Source organism: Spea bombifrons, chromosome 1 (assembly GCF_027358695.1).
Source record: "Spea bombifrons isolate aSpeBom1 chromosome 1, aSpeBom1.2.pri, whole genome shotgun sequence".
Lineage (NCBI taxonomy): Eukaryota > Metazoa > Chordata > Amphibia > Anura > Pelobatidae > Spea > Spea bombifrons.
In genome coordinates, this window is record NC_071087.1 from 65,157,798 (window position 1) to 65,170,025 (window position 12,228).

Sequence of the window (12,228 nt, forward strand, 5' to 3'; positions counted from 1 at the left end):
GGGCCATGTTGGCCCAATGGATAAAATCCAACCCACTGCTTCTAGAAATGGCCATAAACTGGTTAGACCTCATCTTTCGTATAGATTGGCTGAAATCAGGGCTAAGTCTTTTTTCAAAAATTGGCCACATTCATTGCAGTTAAGGACAGGGCCGGACTGGCCCACCTGGATACCGGGAAATGTTCCATTGATTCCATTATGTCTAATGTATTTAATTTATTAGGGCCTTTTAACACGTTTGGTTTCTGGTATTTTAATACAAATAATGTGATAAAAATTATGTTTTATAGTTATTTGTATGGCAAATAGTGTGACTCGGGTATGTATAAGGGGTGCGTGTGGGTACAAGAGCTCGACCACAAGATAAACAATATGGGGCTGGTCTCCAAATGTTTCCAGGGCATCTTTTCAGTCCCAGTCCGGCCCTGGTTAAGGATGACTCTATTAAGAGGTCTGTTACACTATAAGCAGTTGTGTGAATAAATATGTATATGGACACGTGTATGCGGGTGTATGGATGTACATGTGTGTAGATATGCATATGTAGGTATGTATGTGTATGTGTGTATATATATATATATATATATATATATATCATGGTTTCTGTTAATACTAGTTAAATCAAGATGCATGGGAGGTGGCCGGGAATGATAAATATTTGGGAAACCTTTTGTCTTAGTTTAGACAACACTGATATGCGTGATGAAGGGTGTGTGGAACAAAGACAGGTTTTCGCATGAAATGGATTGTAAAAATAGAGTGTCATGTCAATAATCAGATCAGGAGATCTTTGGGTTTTACTGCCCCATGATTGTAAAGACCCCAGGGTGTGGTGTTGGCCAAAGGGAATAACTTCAAAGGGTAACTACGGCAACCACAGGGTCCAATCAGGGATCTCCCAGTAGACTCAATTGGGACCCTCTAGTACAGGGGTGTCCAAGTTTTTTCTGCAGTGGGCCACTTCATCAGAATTGTATACGTGCGCGGGCCGCACTCATTTTTCACACAAAACCTTTACTCTTCCTCTCACTGATTTCTGGGCCTAGAAAGTTTTGCGACTACAAATTCAGTATTCCCTAGATTTATTCTAGGGATAAACTAAAATGAAAATTCTGGACCAAAACATTCAGGGTTCACTTAGCCAAAACCGAAAATGACCCCCACCTTTAAAAATAATAATAAAAACTCACATTTTTAATAAAAGTAGGTAACACACAACTGGACAAAATTAGCAATATGACTTGGCAACCAGTAAATGCTGGCAACCCAGGCAACCAGTAAATGCTGGTACCTAGGCATGATGGGACTGTGGTCGCTGTGATTGCTGTTAGCAATCACACTCCTATCATGCCAAGTCAGCCAGTACATGCTGGTACAGGGTGGCTGTAAGTGATGTGCAGACCCCATACTGCTGGCAGCATCAATACACAAGGAGGGCAGCAAGCTAGGTTTCAGCATGTACTGGCTGACTTGGCATGATAGGAGTGTGATTGCTAACAGCAATCACAGTCCCATCATGCATAGGTTCCAGCACTTACACATCCATGCTATCACACACACACACTCATTTATTCATATAATCATTCATTCACAGATTCATTCCCTCAATCACACACACTCATTCAAACACCCTCCCCACCCACTCACCTGCACTGCAGCTCCTCGATGCCGCTTACAGACTTCAGCAGGGGGCGCGGCCTCCCTCTGCCTTCTCTGCTAAAGCACAGAGGAAGTAGGATGTCACGTGAACTCCGCTTCCTCTGTGCAGTCCAGAAGACCCTCCCACAAGTAAGTAGCAGGGCTTGAGGTGCGGCTCGCGTAAGATCGGTTGCCCTGGCTGCCGATCTTACGCGGGCCGCACCTCGAGGTCTCGCGGGCCGCATTTGGCCCGCGGGCCGCATGTTGGACGCCCCTGCTCTAGTATATCAAGGGACAGGTAGTGAAAGTAGAGAGGAGAGGAGGAGGAGAGAAAGTAAAGAGACAAAGTAACATCACTAACCTGGAGCTCTCAGGGAAGGTAACTATGAACATGCATGTTTGAATATTGTAAATAGGAACTTATATATGTATTTGTTGTAAGTCTGTCAATTAATGTGGGGATTATTGTTATTGTACTGTTATTTGTATTGTTTTATATTTGGAACGTTCTAGTAAAAGTTTGTATTGTTGTATCATAGCCTATTGTGGATTCTTGGATATCCTGTTGTTGTTTCCAAAATATTCTGTTGCATTCTGGAAGAAGCGAAAGTTTTCAGTTCAAACCTTAAAAGTTAGAAGAGATAGAACAGGGATTGTTTAACTTAATAAGCCAGTGGGTGGGTTTATCGGTGCATATTTCATAAGTGTATCCATATACCCATTCACCTGGATAAGTGTAGTTATTGTAGCTAGAAAACACATTAGCCTTCAGGAGATATATCCGAATACATATTGTGATTTCATTGATACGTGTTTGGATGTATCTGTTGTTGGATCAGTTGTAATCTTAAGCACATAACACATTCATAAGTCTTTTAGATGGTATGCTGTAGATAAAGCATTAATCCATCTGATTGATATTTTAATAACATAATTCCCTAGTTCCCTCAAAAGAAAACTTAACAGGTCCCTTTACAATAATTTTTGATTCACCCACTGGTTTTGCCTTCAGACGTTGCACGGAGTTTCAGCCTTCTTGAGTCACAGTAGGGGTGACTGTGGGCCTTCTGTATTACTAGTATGTATGTGTTATAGTTTTGCACCCTGATTTCCTACACATGTATTGTGTACTTTCTATGTTTGAAATTGCAACTCATATGCCTTGTGTACTACTGAAAACAAGAGACAGCGCTTGGATAAATGTAAAAACAATATGTTTAATACAAAGACAAAAAATATACAATACATTAAATAAAAGAAATACAGAGACAAAAAAAAATATACCGTATTGGCTCGAATATAGGCCGCACTTTTCCCCCCCCACTTTAAGTCTTTAAAGTGGGGTTGCGGCCTATATTCGGGGTCTAGCGCCCGACGCCCGGGACATTCAGTTCCGGGCGCCGGGCAGGCAGCGGGGTTAAGATACAGACCCCCCGCACCGGTGCAGGGGACCTGCATCCTACTCTCTGATACGCTCTGACAGCCTCACCTGCCAGCACTTCCCACGGGGGGAGTGCCGGCACGGGAGGTTGTCTAAGCGCATCGTGCGGACGTTCACTGGCTGAGGCGATGCGTGTAAACAGCCTCCGCTGCCGGCACGTCTGCACGGTGTGCTTTAACAATCTCCCTTGCCGGGAATTCCCACGGGGGGGTTATCCCGGCAAGGGAGATTGTTAAAGCACATCGTGCAGACGTGCCGGCAGCGGAGGTTGTTTACGCGCATAGCCACAGCCGGTGAACGTCCGCACGATGCAGACTCCCTTGCGGGTGTCTTGCGGGGCCGGCGGGGGACACCTACGCAATACGCGTATACAACTTCCGAAGTTGTATATGCGTATTGCGTAGATGTCCCTCGCCGGCCCCTGCAAGACACCCGGGAGTCTGCTCTGGTAAGTCGGGGGGGCAGAGTGGCAGCATATCTCGGAGGGGCGGAGGAGGAGGACAGTGGCAGCTTATCTCGGTGGGGAGGACAGTGGCAGCATATCTCAGGGGGGGACAGTGGTAGCATATCTCGGGGGGGCAGTGGCAGCATATCTCGGGAGGAGGACAGAGTGGCAGCATATCTCGGGGGGGGGTGGCAGCATATCTGGGGGGGGCAGAGTGGCAGCATGTCTATTAAAAAAACTTTTTCTTTAAAAAAGCACCAAACTTTTAGGGTGCGGCCTATATATGGGGGCGGTCTATATCCGAGCCAATACGGTATATATATATATATATAAGACCTCAATAATTGGGTACAAATATATAAATAAAACAAGAGCAGTGGAGTGATCTTCAGCCTTCCCTATTAGGGGTTAAAACAATGAATATACAGGGAGAACAAAAAAAAAGTATATACAATATATATCTAAAAGAAAAACACTTACCACTGGTAATGACTGTGCCTGGCCAGGCTTGCGCCTAAAAAAATCAGCAGGAAGCGTTTCATTTGCACTTCCTGTATTGTATACTCTATATATGCCTTTTCCTCTTTAAATAAAGAAATTTAAGAATACCTCTTACCGGCATAAAATATTCATCCAGAAATAATTATTTTCTACAGTGAGACGTAGTCCTTCTATAATGAAATGTATTTGTGGTAAATTTGATGTGGTTTCTAATAAATGTTTTACTGCCTCATATCTTTTATCGTGTTTGATTTTGGTATATAGGGAACTAACATCGCATGTTACTAAAATATAATTGTTAGGCATAAGAAATCTTAGAGAAGGGTTCTTTGGTCCCCAACTAATATGGGGACCAGCCGCAAACCTCCTCTGCTGTGTTTACTCCTCACAAGTTCTTTCGGCTCAAAATCAGTCAATGCTGTGCTGGCCTTGAAGTCAAAGTTGCTGTTAGTTAAGGTTCAAACTGCTGCAGTGCGCTGATGATGATCAGTTCACATAGTTACATAGTTATTTAGGCTGAAAAAAGACATGCGTCCATCAAGTTCAGCCTGTCCTATATCTGTTAATTTGTTGCTGTTGATCCAAAAGAAGGCAAAAAAAACCCCAGTTTGGCTCTTTCCAATTTTGCACTAACGCATGACCATGTGTCCTATACATAATCCTGTTTATGAATAGATTTCCACACAATGGTTTGTATTGGCCCCGAGTATATTTATATAACGCTATCATATCCCCTCTGAGGTGCCATTTTTCTAAACTAAACAGATTTCAATTAATTAACCTTTCTTCATAACTAAAGTGTTCCGCTTCTTTTATATATTTTGTAGAAATGTATATTTTCTACACCTTTTCCAGTGCTATAATGTCCTATAGAATAGGTGCCCAAAATCGCACAGCATATTCAAGGTTTAAAGGATCGCTATCTGTGATTCCACTTGATAATTCTAGTTTTGTCCTAAGTATCCAGGTTTCTCACATCATGAGTTAATAATCTTACTGTGTGTTTTATGTGAACCAGGAGAAGGCTGTAATATCTCCTTTGTCAGCAAAAGACATCATTGTTGATGATGATGCTGTCCGTGTAACAGTGCTTGCTGTCACAGTGAAAAAAACCTTTTCAAGTGACAAAATATAAAAAAAATTAACAGGATCGCGTAAATACACGGAAATTTGAGTACATCCTAGCAGACATATAAATTAGAATTTTAATTACATATTTCTCCTGGATTGGTGCCAATTTTTATAAGTTTAAAGTATGTAAGGGGATATTTTGTAATGGATTTACTAAACCATGGAAATTACAGTTGTACAAAGCCATGTGAAATTGTTAAAATTGTCCATTTTTTTCAGGATACATATACGTCTCACATGTTGCTGGTGAGTCCAAGTGCTGCCCTAAATCACGATATATATTCACGATTTATTTGTGAGTTTATTCATGCCACATTCTTTAGGCTAACATGTTGGATTGTGCAGATGTTTACCGGGTGCCAGAGAGGAGGATCCAGGTTCCCTGCAGCGCTGCGGGGGATCCTCCTCTCTGGCAGCCGGTGAACATCTGCGCGACAACCTCCTTTGCTACCCAAAACATGACCTCCCGGTGCTCAATCATAGAAGCCCTAGCGGGTAACAGCAGAGGTTGTCTGCTTGCGTCGCACAAACGCCCACAGGCTGCCCCCACTATACACAGAGAGTCTGGGGGCATGTCTGGGGATGCATTGGTAAGTCTGGTGGGGGGCAGAGTGACATATAGGGGGGGTAAGGAAAATCTGGGCAGCAGAGTGGCAAATAGGGGGATATAAGGCATTTCAGGGAGGTAGAGTGGCATATGGGGGGATATAAGGTATATCAGGGGTATTAGACATATCTGGGGCAGAGTGGCATATAGGGGGTATAAGGCATATCAGGGAGGCAGAGTGGCATATAGGGGGGATAAGGTATATCTGGGGGGCAGAGTGGCATATAGGGGGTATAAAACATATCTGGGGTGCAGAGTGGCAAGATAGGGGACAGATGTCCATAACAAACATTTGTCTCCAATAACTTATTTTACATGTGAGTGATCACATTGACCATTTGCATTTGACATGTGTAACGGGTTCACCAAGAGAGCTGTAGTGACTCCCAGAGACAGTGGCAGAACTACCGGGGTCGCAGGGGTCGCGACTGCGACCGGGCCCTGGAGTTCTGCCAGTCGCCGTCGCCTGCCTCAGCGCTGCCCAGAGTGCAGTGTTGGGAGCGTGAGGCGTTTGTCTCGGGTGCCGGGTGCTTCACGTCATATGCCGGTGCTCAGCAGTGAAGCACCGGCACCCGAGACAAATGCCTCACGCTCCCAACACAGGAGTTGACGGTAAGTGACCTACAAAGGGAGGGTAGGGAGGGAGTGGGTAGATCGTGAGAAGGGAGGGTAGGGAGGGAGTGGGTAGATCGTGAGAAGGGGGGGTAGGGAGGGAGAGGGTAGATCGTGAGAAGGGGGGTAGGGAGGGAGAGGGTAGATCGTGAGAAGGGGGGTAGATCGTGAGAAGGGGGGGTTGGGAGGGAGAGGGTAGATTGTGAGAAGGGGGTTGGGGGGAGATTGTGAGAAGGGGGTAAGGAGGGAGAGGGGAGACTGTGAGAAGGGGGTAAGGAGGGAGAGGGGAGACTGTGAGAAGGGGGGGTAGGGAGGGAGAGGGGAGACTGTGAGAAGGGGGGATAGGGAGGGAGAGGGGAGACTGTGAGAAGGGGGGTTAGGGAGGAAGAGGGGAGATCATGAGAAGCGGGGGTAGGGAGGGAGAGGGGAGATAGTGAGAAAGGGATAGATGGGTTGGGGGTGGGAGGGTGGGGGGGACCCTTAACAGATTCTCGCACCGGGGCCCTGAGGTTTCAATTCGAGGGAGAACTGGTTGGAGGGCGAAGAACTCTTCTCAGACCGACGGGCTTTCTCTAGTGGGGACACAGTGTGCTACGGTGCAACAGCTAACGCAATACGGTGCAATAGCGGTGCAATAGCGAACATGACTATATGACGACAGGAACCTACCCTGAGCGTGGTGCTCACACAGCCAGCAGAGACCCCCACCTGGAATATTACTACAAGATCGCCCTTCTACAGCAGCCTTCCTATGACAACAGAGAGCACCATTACCAGCCGGTGCTGATCAATGGAAAATTGGCAGAGGGACTTCGAGACTCCGGAGCTACCCTCACCCTCATCCAGCCATTATCCCCTGCCCACCTGCTAGGAAAATGGATGTCTGAGTGGTGGGCGGCGAATTGCACAAGATTCCTACCGCACGCGTCCACCTCAACTGGGGGGGGGGTGGCGAAGAACAACGAGAAGTAGGCATCATGCCGGGATTACCCACCAACATTTTACTGGGCAACATTATGGTGTGGAAACGTGTTTTGTTCCAGAGGGCACCAGCTCAAAGCCACCCACTTATCTGGCTGTGACACATGCCTAAGCAACGCAAGCACTCAATTCCGGGGACATGGTACTATCCCTGTCCTGACTACCTTGACTGAACCACTCCCCTGGCCCCCTAACCAACGACTTTAAAACCCAACAGACTGCTGACCCGACCCTCGCCAAATACCGAGCCCGCGCTGACTCAGGAGAGCTAGGGCCCCATGGGGACAAAATATGTTGGCACCAGGGGTTATTATACAGGGACAGTCCCAGACACAAACAGGGTAGCACGGCTGTTCCAAAACTGCAGCTGGTAGTACCTGCAACCTATCGCCCTGCATTACTAGCCCTCGCCCACGAAGCTGCTATGGCCGGCCATCTAGGCATCGCACGTACAGAAGATCGTTTAACTCAGGCGTTCTTGTGGCACAGACTATCCTGGGAAGTAAAATATTTTTGCTGCACCTGCAACCCATGCCAGCGAGTAGGGCACCGGCATGATAAATCCCAAGCACTCCTCCAACCCCTGCCCATCATAGGCGAACCCTTCCAAAGGATCACAATAGATCTCATTGGCCCCTTATCAAAAAAGTCAGTCCGGGAAGCGCTATATTCTGACCGTTGTAGATTTTGCTACCCGGTGGTGGTGGTGCTAGTGCCTAAAAAAGACGGCTCCACCCGGTTCTGCGTACAACCGACACATACCCCATGCCCAGAGTAGACAACCTCCTAGACCGGCTAGCCGGGGCGACCTGTGTTTCTACCTTGGACTTAAGTAGAGGCTACTGGGAAATCCCTTTGACGGGAGATGCGATTCCCAAGTCAGCATTTGTCACTCCGTTTGGCTTTTACCAATTTAAAGTTATGCCATTCGGAATGAAGAAAGCCCCTGTCATCTTCCAGCACCTGGTAGACCAGATCCTCGAGGGTCTACAGGAATTTACCTGTGCTTACCTCGACGATATAGCCATTTTTAGTGGGTCTTGGGGAGAGCTTCTCCAACTCTTGGGTGTAGTCCTAGGTAGAATCCAGCAAGCAGGGATGACCATACGGGCCGACAAATGCCAGATAGGTATGGCAGAAGTGCAATACCTAGGTCACAGGATAGGAGGGGGTAGACAGCGACCAGAACCAGCCAAAATAGAAGCTATTGTAAACTGACTCCGACCCATAATGAAGAAGCAAGTATTGGCTTTCCTAGGGACAGCAGGGTACTATTGTAAGTTTGTTCCCCATTACAGTGACACTGCCAAACCCTTAACTGACCCCACAAAGAAAGCCCTCCCTCATACTGTACTATGGTCCCCGGAGTGCCAGTAAGCATTTGAGGACCTCAAAACAGCCCTAGGAAGTGCCCCGATCCTTGCTGCACCTAACTTTTTAAAGCGATTCCTTGTCCACACAGACACCTCCCAGTATGGACTTGGTGCAGTGTTAAGCCAGCTCAATGACCAGGTGGAAGAACACCCGGTAGGCTACCTAAGAAGCAAACTACCGGATCGAGAGGTATGCTACGCCACTATTGAACGGGAATGTTTGGCCCTGGTCTGGGCACTGAAGACATTTTTACCATACTTGTATGGCCGGGAAATTACCGTATTAACAGATCACAATCCCCTAGTCTGGTTTAACAGGGTAGCAGGGGACAACGGCAGGCTACTAAGGTGGAACCTTGCCTTACAACCATTCAACTTGGGACAAGGGACACTCATCGTGGAGAGACTACTTGGTTACTGGAAGTCTGGAGTATACCGAGGGGACCATAGGAGATCGCTGGAACTATTGAAGGCAGAGACCATCCGTCTCTACAGGGTCCGCCGCAACAAGCCTTTGTGAAGGGCTATACTGGTCACTGCAAACGCAGAGGGCACCACTTGTTTTCTTCTATTTTAACTTCGAAGTCATATTAAGTAGTATATAACCTAAATATGATTAATTTTGCTCTCAGCCCTATAGAACCGACCAAGTATTTAAGGGTATGATAAAAATGTTATTAAATATCCATATGGCTTTTACACACCTTTATGTACGTCATTCATATCAGTAGTGGCTATTTTGTTGTCAAACTACTCCCTCTGTTGTTCAGAATTCACTGTTTTTACCTGTCTGGACATGTCTTTGAAGTTAGTTACACGTTGTACTATGGCATAAGTTTCATTCCATAAATACCTTTCTTCTTAACTCACTGAAAACTACCTGAACAAGACACTTGTGATTAGCAATGGCTATGATCCAGCTGATTGCTGTAGTTGACAACATATTCACGTGATTCCACGCTGTATTGACTTTCGTGACCGGTTTTCAAAGTAGGCCTCCTGGTAAAAGATTCCGCCACTTGAACTTTGGATTGGTTGCATAAGGCATTGTGACAGCACAAGAATGCTAGTCCTTAATGATTAACATTCAGAAATTTCAATTCTTTTTCTGTTTGCATTAAGAAACAGAACATTGCAATGTACTTTAAGAAACATTCAAATATATTTTAAGCATTAAAATATTACACTGTTTTGAAAATATACCAAACTGAATATCAAAACCTTAATATAGCCATTCCATTTGTTTCAAAAATATCAGTAAAGCTAAGTTTACATGATTAAGGAATTATATCTGTGAAATGCTTAGGCACAGAACAGGACTGAAAACAATGCTTTAACAGTTTTATTTAGCTATTAAAGTGTTAAATACAGCTGAGTGGATGGAACACAACTTTTAAATCTAGCCTTTCTAATGCATAGGTGAGATGGTTAATGATTAAACCAGCTAGAATAAATTATTTATTCTTAGGCAGGATCACTATAAAAGCTTTGAGGATAATTAAAAGCTAATTGGGTCCTGGGCAGGAATCTGTTTTTTGGCCCCCAAGTGTTCCTCAAACAGGTCCTCCTCTATGTCACACTCTTGTCATCTTATTAACCCTTTTCTCCAGATTTATATGAGTTACAGTCTTCTTACAGAACCCACTGTATTGCCCTTTACAGTATGTGTCCCACGTTATTGCTGAAATAATATATATATAGTATAATATCCCAATTAGATTGTGACATCCGTCGAATTGATACATATTGAAACTCGGAATCAAATTTCCTGGCCAATTTTATAATAAAAAACAAATTATAAAAGGATTTCTTTTTACTGATCACATTTGTCAATATGGTTCATAAGGAATAAAGTGAATCATAGGATACTTTTAAGTGTCCCTGTTTACAAAGGACTGTCCCCTGTTTGCCAACCAAATTCCCAAAATCAGAATGTTTGATCATAGCGAATCACAATTTTTTTGTTTTGTTTTTGACATGTTCGTTTTTGGACAGCTCATTTCGTTTTCTGACCTTCTGGTTCAGACGAAATTCAGAGGGTTTTTCTTTTCATTTAGAAACTAAATTTGAATCGTTATTTTCAATGAAGGAGTCAATTTTCTGGACTCACCTTTCACTTGCAGCGGCATCTTAGGGCTTAGGAAGAGATTCAGGTCTTTTGCATTGCTGGACCACAGACACCAGCACCAATACGACAGAAACATCCAGCAGCATGATAATGGACATCACCCTAACCATCCGCAATTGTCATCACCCCCCCCTTGAGAAAAATGGAGGCATGTTCCAGGAGTAGGAATAAAGAGGTCCTGAGTCCACATAATGGCAGCTTAGCAGGCTGTGTTATGTAAACGTGTGTCAGGCGGTATTTTAGTGCGAGTGTGTGTCTTGGTATGTTGGTGTGTGTGTGTTAGTCTGAGTGTCTGGATGTGTTAGTGTGAGCTTTTCTGTGTGTTTGGTAAGTTAGTGTATTTGTACCTGTGTGTCTGAGTATGTTAGTGTATGTGTGTATCTGGGTATTTTGGGTATCTGGGTAGTTAGTGTGCATGTCTGCGTGTGGTAGTGTGTGTGTCCAGGCCCGGACTGGCCATCGGGCACACCGGGCATTTGCCCAGTGGGCCGTGCGGCCCAGGGCCGGATTGACGTAGGGGCTGATGAAGATGCAGCTCCAGGCCCCTACCTTAAAATAGGCCCAGTCAGGACAGGACTGACTGGGCCTATGCGGCCTCTACGGCCATCCTTAATGCAGGGCAAAAGGGGCACCTGTCCCTTAAGCCCGCAGCAACAGCGACCGGGCCCGCCACTCTAGTAGCAGGCCCGCTACTTACCAGGGAGATGCGCGCGAGCAGCGTCTCTTCTACCGCTAGGGGGAACGCAGGAATCCAACGGAGTCACGTTACGTACGTCACATGACCCTTCTGCGCATCTGCTTCCCATGTGCAGTAGAACAGGTTGTTTGAGGAAGTCTGTGAGCGGCACGTACATCTTCAGGTAAGGGGGTGAGGGAGGCTGTATGAAGGAGTATGTGAGAGTGAGTGAATGAATGTTTGAGTATATGTAAATGAGTATCTGAATAAGGGAATTAATGGGTATCAATGTATGAATGAATATCTGAATGAGTGAATGATTATCTGTGAGTTAGTGAATAAATATTTGTGAACGAGTGAATGAATATGTGTGTGTGTGTGATAGCATGGATGTGTAATGGGGCAAAGATGCCACAGGCAGGCTGTTTTCGTGGCAACGATGCCACAGGCAGGCTGTTTTGGTGGCCCTCCAGGTGCGGGTGTCAGTGTAGCAGACCCTGTCCTGGTGTGTGTGTGTTGGTGTGACAGAGCCTGTCCTGGTGTGTGTTTGTATGTCAGTGTGGCAGAGCCTGTCCTGGTGTGTGTGTGTTTGGGTGTTGGTGTGGCAGAGCCTGTCCTGGGGTGTATGTTTGGATGTCGGTGTGGCAGAGCCTGTCCTGGTGTGTGTGTGTTTGGTTGTTGGTGTGGCAGAGCCT

At 45.7% G+C, this 12,228-nt stretch overlaps 1 long non-coding RNA gene across 1 annotated transcript; it reads left to right on the forward strand.

Moving 5' to 3' along the window:
- Positions 1 to 462: 462 nt before the first annotated feature.
- LOC128491007 (uncharacterized) lies at positions 463 to 2,171 on the forward strand. The gene is made up of 2 exons (XR_008354002.1): positions 463 to 934; positions 1,931 to 2,171. It is a non-coding gene; the product is annotated as an uncharacterized LOC128491007 (long non-coding RNA).
- The last annotated feature ends 10,057 nt before the right edge of the window (positions 2,172 to 12,228 follow it).